This window comes from Cyprinus carpio, chromosome A23, assembly GCF_018340385.1.
Source record: "Cyprinus carpio isolate SPL01 chromosome A23, ASM1834038v1, whole genome shotgun sequence".
Taxonomy (NCBI): Eukaryota; Metazoa; Chordata; class Actinopteri; order Cypriniformes; family Cyprinidae; genus Cyprinus; species Cyprinus carpio.
Genome location: NC_056594.1, coordinates 19,265,095 through 19,274,774, shown reverse-complemented (window position 1 = coordinate 19,274,774; position 9,680 = coordinate 19,265,095). Strand labels below are relative to the sequence as shown.

The 9,680-nt window shown below is 31.4% G+C and overlaps 1 pseudogene; it reads left to right on the top strand.

The window, feature by feature from the left end:
* The first annotated feature begins 602 nt into the window (after nt 1-602).
* Nucleotides 603-1,243, top strand: LOC122135230 (annotated as a pseudogene).
* The last annotated feature ends 8,437 nt before the right edge of the window (nt 1,244-9,680 follow it).

Below are 9,680 nucleotides of genomic sequence, written 5' to 3'. Positions count from 1 at the left end.
GTATTGTAGGTAATAATAATAGTGGACGCCGCGCACGCACACCACGCGCGCCCCGCGCACGCACAGAAGGCGGAAATGCGGCGGATGTCGGTTGATGTTGTCACGCGGAAGCTTGCGCGGATTATTACAGTGAGTAAGTTTATTACAGTAAATATGTGTTGCTTTACCGACACGACCGCGCGTCTGTGTTCGTGTTTTATTCGGCGATCTGATCGGGATCATTCGTGCTTGTTTGTTTATTTGTGTCTGCGCGCGGTGCTGGTCTCCGCGAGCTCTCGCTTTAGTTGACTCTATACACGGATAATAACTTGTCTTATACACAGAAGCCTCATCATGTTAGAATAATAAAGGTTCTGTTCAAACTACTGCTACACCCAATCACATAGAATAATCTTATATGCTGTAAACATTAAGACTTGCACTCATTAAAAATTACTAAAGTGTCAAAACCGTTCATTAGAAGGGGTGCCAATACTTTTGTCCGTGTGGTGTATAAGGCCAGATAAGGTTTGTAACCTCAGAATAGGAAGCTGATAATACAGCTGTTATGGTTTCTGTGTTTCAGGGACTCTGTCAGTGGGGCTCTGCTGGGCATCGTGATGATGGGGGAAGTATTTCGGGCAAGCGAGACGGACATCAAGAGCACGTGGGATCAGGTGTCTTTGGCGGCCTTCTGGCAGAGATACCCGAACCCATACAGGTACCTAAACCACACTTCCATTTAAATGGAGAGATTCACCCAAAATTTGTTTTTTTTTCTGTAAATGGTGCCTTCTTGGAGGCCATACAGATGTAGATGAGTTTGTTTCTGCATCAGATTGGGGGAAATGTAGCATTGCGTCAGTGTCTCAGCAATGGATGTGAATGGGTGCCATCAGAATAAGTGTCCAAACAGCTGATAAAAACATCACAATAATCCACAGCTGTTTGGACTCTCATTCTGACGGCACCCATTTGATCGTTCAGTGCAGTATGTGACACTGTGAACGTGTTTCTCACAGCACTCATGTTCTGACGGAGGACGTACTTTTCCGCGAGGTGACGCCGGATAACCTGCTCCTGTCCCGGCGGCTCCTGACGAAGACCAGTCGTCTCCCTCGACGGGCGGAGCGCGTCTTCCGGGGAAACCTGTCGCGCTTCGGTGTACATCAGCGAGGAATTTCTGGTGGTCGACCCCATCGGAAACAGAAGCCCAAAGGAGATCACGCCGCTGACCTGGAACGTAAATCACGCTAAATACTAAGGTAAACAACAACACACCACTCACACCCACACAGTTGACCTTTACACTTCATTTAGAAACATGCACCGAGGAGCAAAAACGAATCAAAGTCTTAAGTAGATAAGTAAGGGAGAATGCATGGCTAGCTGTGCATTAAACGATTTTACTGCATACCTGCCAGCCAATCAGAATCCAGCATTCAGACAGACCATGGTATAATGTTATTTTAGTATGATCGATATACTATTACAATTTATTGTTAATATTTTGAATTAGATTTATTTTCATCATTTTTTAGTAAGTTTTTTTATTTTTATTTTTTTGTTTCTATGTTAAATTTTAGTTATTTTATTACTTCTAGTTTTATATACTGTACGTATAAGTGTTGTTTTTGAGTTTATTTAGTTTTATTTTTTACGGTAAACTGAATAAAAATTGGAAAGTCAACCCTGGCAACTAGCTGAACTAAAATATGGAAACAAAAAAAAATAACAAAAAAAATAAATTTGTAGATGTTTTTTTTTTAAATGTATTTAATTTTTTCATTTTTTGTTCATTTATGTTTGTTAACATTATATTTAATATCTTAATTTTTTATGGTTTTAGTTCACTTGCTTAACCATACACCAAACTAGAACCGAGATGATCCCTGTGTTGGTGGAAGCGTAGAACTATTACTTACAGAAGACACTCTTGGTTTAAATAATTAGAACTTGATTATTGTCCAACAATGTCCCGTAAAGTAAAATGATGTTGATAAAGACCTAAAGTTAGTCACTGGGGACTTCATCTTGCTGATTCATTTTCTTATTTTAGGAGTCACATCTTTTTAAATTCTGATATTATAAAACACAGACTACCAACAACCGCCACAAATCATCCCAGAATCCATCAGATCCATTGATAATACTTACTGATGTTTCCCTCCAAAATTGATGTCCTTCTCCTGCAAGATGATGTCATTAAAGCATGTACAGAAGACTAAAGATCAACCATTTTAACAGGTTGGGTTGAGAAAAGAAACATGCCTGTTTCTGTAAAAATGGGCCGTTTTCTCGAGACATACCAGAAATAAACATGTACTTTTGGTTTAAACCAAAACTGTTTTTAAACCCCCTCCTGCTTTCACTTCACTGGTTGATGGAAGCAGGGTTTGGGTTGTGTTTGTGTGGGTCGTACCTGGTTTGTGGTTTGTGTGGTGCTTGCGTGTCAGATCTGAGCCGCTCTACGATCAGCAGAGCTCCTGTGCAGAAACACGTGCATATCAGATGTCTGCTTTATTTCCTCGAAAACCGTTAAAACACAAACCACTCCACTCAAGTTATGCAGGCAGGGCTGTACACAGTTTAACTCACTACAACAACTGAAAACATTAAAACCACATTGATTTTTTATATTTTTTGTGTTTAGTTTAAACTGTGATGTACTACAATTGAAAAAATAAAAAACTATAAAACTAGGCATGTTTTACAAAACAAAAATGAAGATAACACGACAGAGCTAACTTAATAATTTTATGGGCCAAGGCAAACATTTTCTTATTCTCACAAATAAAACTGGAAATAAAAAACTTTATAGACTATTAAAAATGACTAAAAAAAACGCATAATGGAAATACCAAAATCTAAATATTTTAAGTAAATATTTTATTGTACTTAAAAAATAGATCACTGAAATAAAATCAAAATTATGTAGGCATGGTTTAAAAAAAACAAGCACTAACAACCAAGATGATACAGACACACAAGAAACAAAAATACTAAACCTAACTAAAATCTTTAATGTTCAGCTAGATGCCCAAGTCAAACATTTCTTGTTTTCATTTTAGTTTCTATCCTTGATGAACTGAAATAACGCAAACCAGAACTGACATAAAACACTAGATAGAAAATGTAAAAGAAATGATAAAATTTCAACAAACACACAAAAAATAACAAAACAACCTACTTTATTCCAGCTTGACTTTCAGTCCGTTCCAGTTTAACTTGTTATACTAAATATGTTAATAACTGAAATAATAAAAAAAAAATCAATAAACGAACTACTGTATAGAGATATTTAAAATACTTAAACATAATTTAATAATAGTCAAAGTATTAATAAATTTACTAAAATAACAAACTAAAAATAAACATAAACTATGTAGACATGGTATTAAGAAAAAAAAATACGAAGGTAAACACTATCACTGCACATGAAAACTATATTAGAAATGTAAACAAAGAAAAATAGTAAAAATGACAAAAACACACACAAAATAACTAAAACAAAACTTTTTACTTCAGCTTGATTCCAAGGCGACATTTTTTCAATGTTCCAATTTAGTTTAACGTGTGTAGTACAAAAATAACTGTATAACTGGCAACAATAACAAAAAATCAATAAAAAAAACTACTTATAGAGATATGTTAAAATACTACAAATAATTCATATTCGTAAATTATTAATAAAATGATCCTTAAAATACAAACTAAAATAAAAATAACACTATGTACGACATGTTTAAAAAACGAAGAAGTAAACTGATAAACTGACCGAAAACTAAAAGAATGTAAAAAAGGACAAATAGTAAAAATGCCAAAAACACAAAACACAAACATAACTTAAAATAAACATATTACTTCCTTCAGCTGATTCCAAGGCGAACATATTTCAAATTTCATTAGTTTAAATTGTGATACTAAAATAACTGATACTGGAAATCCAATAAAAAAAATCAATAAAAAAACTACTTATAGAGAGATTTAAAAATCCTAAAATAATTTAATTAATAGTATAATTATTAAAAAGGTACTAAAATCAACAAACTAAAAATAAAAAATAAACTATGTAAGCATGTTTTACAAAAAAACACGAAGTAAAACTATAACTGACCTGAAAAACTATAAAGAAAGTAAAAAGGAAAAATAGTAAAAAGTGACAAAAACACACAAAATAACTAAAAAATAAACTATTTTACTTCAGCTTGATTCCAAGGCGACATTTTTCAATTTCATTTAGTTTAACTTGTTATACTAAAATAACTGATACTGAAACAATAAAAAAAATCAATAAAAAACTACTTATAGAGATATTTAAAAAATACTAAATTTAATAATAATAAATGATTAATAAATTCATTATAAATATTAAAATAACAAACTAAAATGTAAAAAAATCTATGTAGACACGTCTTTAAAAAATTAAGTAAAACTATAATTGAAATGAAAACTATATAGAAATGTATGTTTTTATTTAAATAAATAAATACTATTTTTTTTATTTTTGATTGATTATTTTTTATTTATTTATATATACTAATACTGAAAAAGAAACTATATATAGACATATTTAATAATAATAAATTATGAAAACTATAATAGCTATTTTTAGGTGTATTTAATAATTAATTTTTTATTGGTTAATTTTGTGTAAAAAATTAATGATGTATTATTTTAATGAGACCAAAATCAATACTTTGTGAATGGATCCTTTACCAGCGTGTGGTTGGATGCGCTGTGTGTTTGCCGGGAGAAACAGTGACCGTACCTGTTTGGGACCCGGATCACCAGAGAAGCCTGGAATCTCATCATGGGTCCTTTGGCCTCTCCCAGACCCATACAGGTAATGCCACGGACTGAGCGTGATTAGCAAACACACCATCACACACACGGTCTGACCTAAAACAAAAAGGATGATGGGTGATTGTGTTGTGTTTTTTTTTGTTGTCAGCATTGTGTTGTAATACTGTGTTGGTCGTCCTGCAGGAGTTCGGTTTGGCCAGGTTCGGGAGTAATCAGGTGAAAGCCATGAAGGGTTTGGAGCATGCACTATCCAATCCTGCAGAGTAAGAGCTCCTATACACGACGGGCCTGTTCACATTCCAGAACAAACATTAGCAAAACATGGAGAAGACAACACTCAAAACTACCTACAAAAGGTCCACAAAAAGAGCTCATCCTCACATGATTCAGTGCAAAGTAAAACCCTTCAGACAATAAAGAATCGAGACGTTAAAGAAATCAATACAAAAAAACCAAACAAGTTATATAGGAATGTATCACGCTGTAATGTCAGTAATTGGTTTTTTTTTTTAATGTGTAGATGTTTTAATAAAATAGTGTTTTGTAGGTTATTGTTGTTATGTTTAAATTTAATTGTTTGTTATTAGTTTTGTTACTTGAAATAAAATAAACTAAAATAAAACTTACTGAAATAAAAAATATACGAATTCTATCAAATAAATAATTTTCAGCTAGCTGCCAAGACAAAAAAAACGTGATCGAAATATATGAAAAAGTTGGATTGTTACCGGCCGAAAAAGACACAACACACAACTAAACTTCATTGTTAATTAAAATGGAAAATATTAAAATCATAAACTCAATCAAAAGTCAAAGCAAAACTATGGAGGGGTATCTCGATACTAAAAGACATCATTTCTTATTTTAATTTAGTTTTAACCTCACGTACTAAAATAACTACAGCTACAATAAATAAGTATAGAAATATTTCTTTAGAAAACTAATTTAAAAATGTCAAAAATGTGCAATATAAAAATTTACTAAAACTTTCAGCTGAAACTTAAAATAGAAAATATTAAAATGTTAGTATAAACAACAAACACATTCCCATTTAATCAACAACTGCTTTCCAACTAAGAGAAATATTGTAAAAAAAAACATAAAATTTGTAAATAAATAAATTTATAATTGACATAAATTTAAATGTATCATTTATATAAATATTTATAATTTTTATATATTTATTTTATTTATTTAAATATTGTATTTAAATAAATAAAAGAATGGTGTGAATAGGCCTTTATCCTGTCATAATCCTGATCCATACTTTATTTGTATCGCGCTTTTTACACACACCCTGTTTTTCAAAGCCAGCTTTAACAGAAATCATGCTAATGTTTCTAATAGTCTTAATTTTTCGATGTCTTATAGTGCAGTTATTAGTTTAGAGCTGGATGATAATATAGTGACATTTTGTGACTTTACAAGCAATCAAGCAATTGCAGTTTGCTATAGTATACATTGCTTTGTGTGAGTTTGTTACCTCTTGACATTAACACTTGAGTAATAAGTTGTAAAGGCATGTTTCATTATTGCAAAAGTTGAGTAATAGGTTGGATTAAATTATCTAAGTTTTTAGTTCCTAAAACCACAGAACAGATTAAATTATCTCAGTGTTAGTTCCTCTTTCCATTGTGGTTTATCAGTATTTAATATTTAAAGCGTGTTTTACAATAATCTTGCCGTTTCATCATGTTTTCTCATGTGTGTCCATCATTTCAGAAGCATCGGCCGTGTGTCCTGGAGATTCTGCCGAGAAACACAAAAACCTCAATTCAGCCTCCAAAACCCAGAAACCTCAGCAATACATATGATCAGTATGAACAAAGAGTGAATGTCATGATCATATCAGGTCACCCCATAAAATCTAAACAAAATCTAATGCATATTTTAGAAATAATACCATTTGTTTGATCAGAACACTTTTTTTATGACAATTACATTTCCCCCATTTCTCATGACTGCTATGCAAGAAGATTGCAAAACTGTTTACCACTGTGAAGTTATTACAATAATTTAGTTATTTCATTGTAAGATTTTGCAAGACGTGTTACATCGCATTTGAGTGTTTGTCACAAAACTGAGTTTATCTGGCCTGAGTTTAAATTAAGCTGATTTCAATTCTGAGTTAAATCAAAGTTTTATCGCAATCCTGTATTGCAAAACACTGTTAAAAAACCCAGTTTATAATACAGAAAGAAATTATTACAATAATCACCATGAAACTGAGTTTATATCGCAATTCTGAGTTAAGATTTTGCAAGACTGTGTTTACATCGCAATTCTGAGTTTAAATCTCACAAAACTGAGTTTATATCGCAATTCTGAGTTTAAATCTCTCAAAACTGAGTTTATATCGCAATTCTGAGTTTAAATCTTGCAAAACTGAGTTTAAATCGTAATTCTGAGTTTAAATCTCGCAATTCTGAGTTTAAATAATTTATCACAATTCTGAGTTTTTATTTAGAATGAATTTATTTTGTAATTCCGAGTTTACATAAATCAAAAACTGAGTTTATAGCGTAATTCTGCGTTTAAATCTCACAAAACTGATTTATATCGCAATTTCTGAGTTTAAATCTCACAAATAATTGAGTTAACGCAATCTGGAGAGTTTGAAAGCCTCAAAAAACTGAGTTTATAGTAAATCTCACAAAACTGTTTATATCGCAATTCTGAGTTTAAATCTCACAAAACTGAGTTTATCGCAATTCCAAGTTTACATCTCTAAATCTCACAAAACTGTTTATATCCTGAGTTTAATAATTATTAAATAACAAAAATGAATTACATCGCCTCCTGAGTGTTAAATTAACCAAAACGAGTTTAATCCAATTCTCAGTTTAAATCTCGCCCCAAAATGAGTTTATATCACAATTCTGAGTTAAATCTCGCAAAACTGAATTTAATATCGCAAGTCTAAGTTACATCGCGCAAAACTGAGTTTATATCGCAAATTCTGAGTTTAAATCTTGCAAAGAATGAGTTAAATCATCGCATTCTGAGTTTAAAATCTGCATTACTGACAGTTCAATAATTATCACAATTCTGAGTGTTAAAATCTAGCAAAAGGGAGTTATACTCGCACTTATGAGTTTCAGATCTCACAAAAAACTGAGTTGATATCGCAGATTCCGAGTTTACCATCTCGCAAAAAACTGAGTTTTATATCTAATTCTGGAGTTGAAATATCTCGCAAAACTGAGTTTAAATAATTCTGATTATAAATCTCCAAAAATGAAGTTTAATCATAATTCTGAGTTTAAGATAATTGACCCAAAAATGATTATATCCAAAACTCATTTAAACTCTCGCAAAACTGAGTTTATACCATCGCAATTCTGAGTGTTAAAAAAACTCACAAAACAGATTTTATAATGCGCATTCGAAGTTAAATCTCACAAAACTGATTTTTATATCGCAATTTGAATCTTGCACCAAATCTCACCAAAAACTGAGTTTAAATCTTGCAATTGCCAAGTTGAAATAATTTATCACAAATCGAGTTATACATGTAGCAAATTTGAGTTTAAATCTCGCAATTCTGAGTTTAAATAATTTATCACAATTCTGAGTTTAAATCTCGCAAAACTGAGTTTATATCGCAATTCTGAGTTTTTAGTATTTCTGAGTACTGAGTTTATAATCGCAATTCTGAGTTTAAATCTCACCAAACCTAACTGAGTTTAAAATCTCACCAATCTCAGTTTAAAGCTCGCATTCTGATTTTAAATACTTTACACAAGTTCTGAGTTTTATATCGCAATTCTGAGTTTGTAAATCTCGCAATTCTGAGTTGACATCCGAATTCTGAATTACATTTCGCAAAACTGAGTTTATATCGCAATTCTGAGTTTAAATCTCACAAAACTGAGTTTATATCGTAATTCCTGAGTTTAAATCTCGGCAAAAAACTGATTTGATAAATCTCGCATTCTGAGTGTAAGTTACATCTGAGTTTAATTCACAAAACTGAGTTTTAATATCGCCATCTCTGAGTTTAAAATCTCACAAAACTGAGGTGGTGTATCGCAATTCTGAGTTTACATCTCGCAAAACGAGTTTATATTAATTCTGAGTTTAATCTCGCAATTCGAAAATTAAATAATTCTATTAAAATCACTCAAAACTGAATTTAAATCACAATGAGTTTACATCTCGCAAAACTGAGTTATATCGCAATAATCGCAATCGCACCAAAACAGTTAAATAAATCACAACTCTTTTTAGTTTAAATAAATTCCAAAACTGACTTTTTCTCGCAAAACTGAGTGTTAAATCTTCGCAATTCTGAGTTTAAATCTCGCAAAAATGAATTTATCGTCAATCTAAGTTACAGCTCGCAAAACTGAGTTTATATCGCAATTCTGGAGTTTAAATTTGCAAGATGATTTAAATACTGAGTTTAAATCACAAATTCTGAGTTTAAAAATATCGCAATTCTGAGTTTAAATCTCACCCCAATTCTAAGTTTACATCTCGCAAAACTGAATTTATATCGCAATTCTGAGTTAAAATTTTGCAAAACTGAGTTTATATCGCAATTCTGAGTTTACATCTCGCAAAACTGAGTTTATATCGCAATTCTGAGTTAAAGTCTTGTAAAACTGAGTTTATCTCACAATTCTGAGTTTAAATCTTGCAATTCTGATTTTAAATAATTTATCACAATTCTGAGTTAAAATTTAGCTTAAATGTGTTTATATGGGTTTTTTTAGTTTTTATTAGTTTAAATCTAGTTTAACTGAATTCATATCGCAATTCTGAGTTTAAATGTGTTTATATCTTAATTTTGAGTTTAAATCTCACCAAAACTGATGCGTTTGATATAGCAATCTGAGTTTTATCGAATGCTCGCAAAAAAACTGAGTTTATATCACAATTAGCCAAACTGA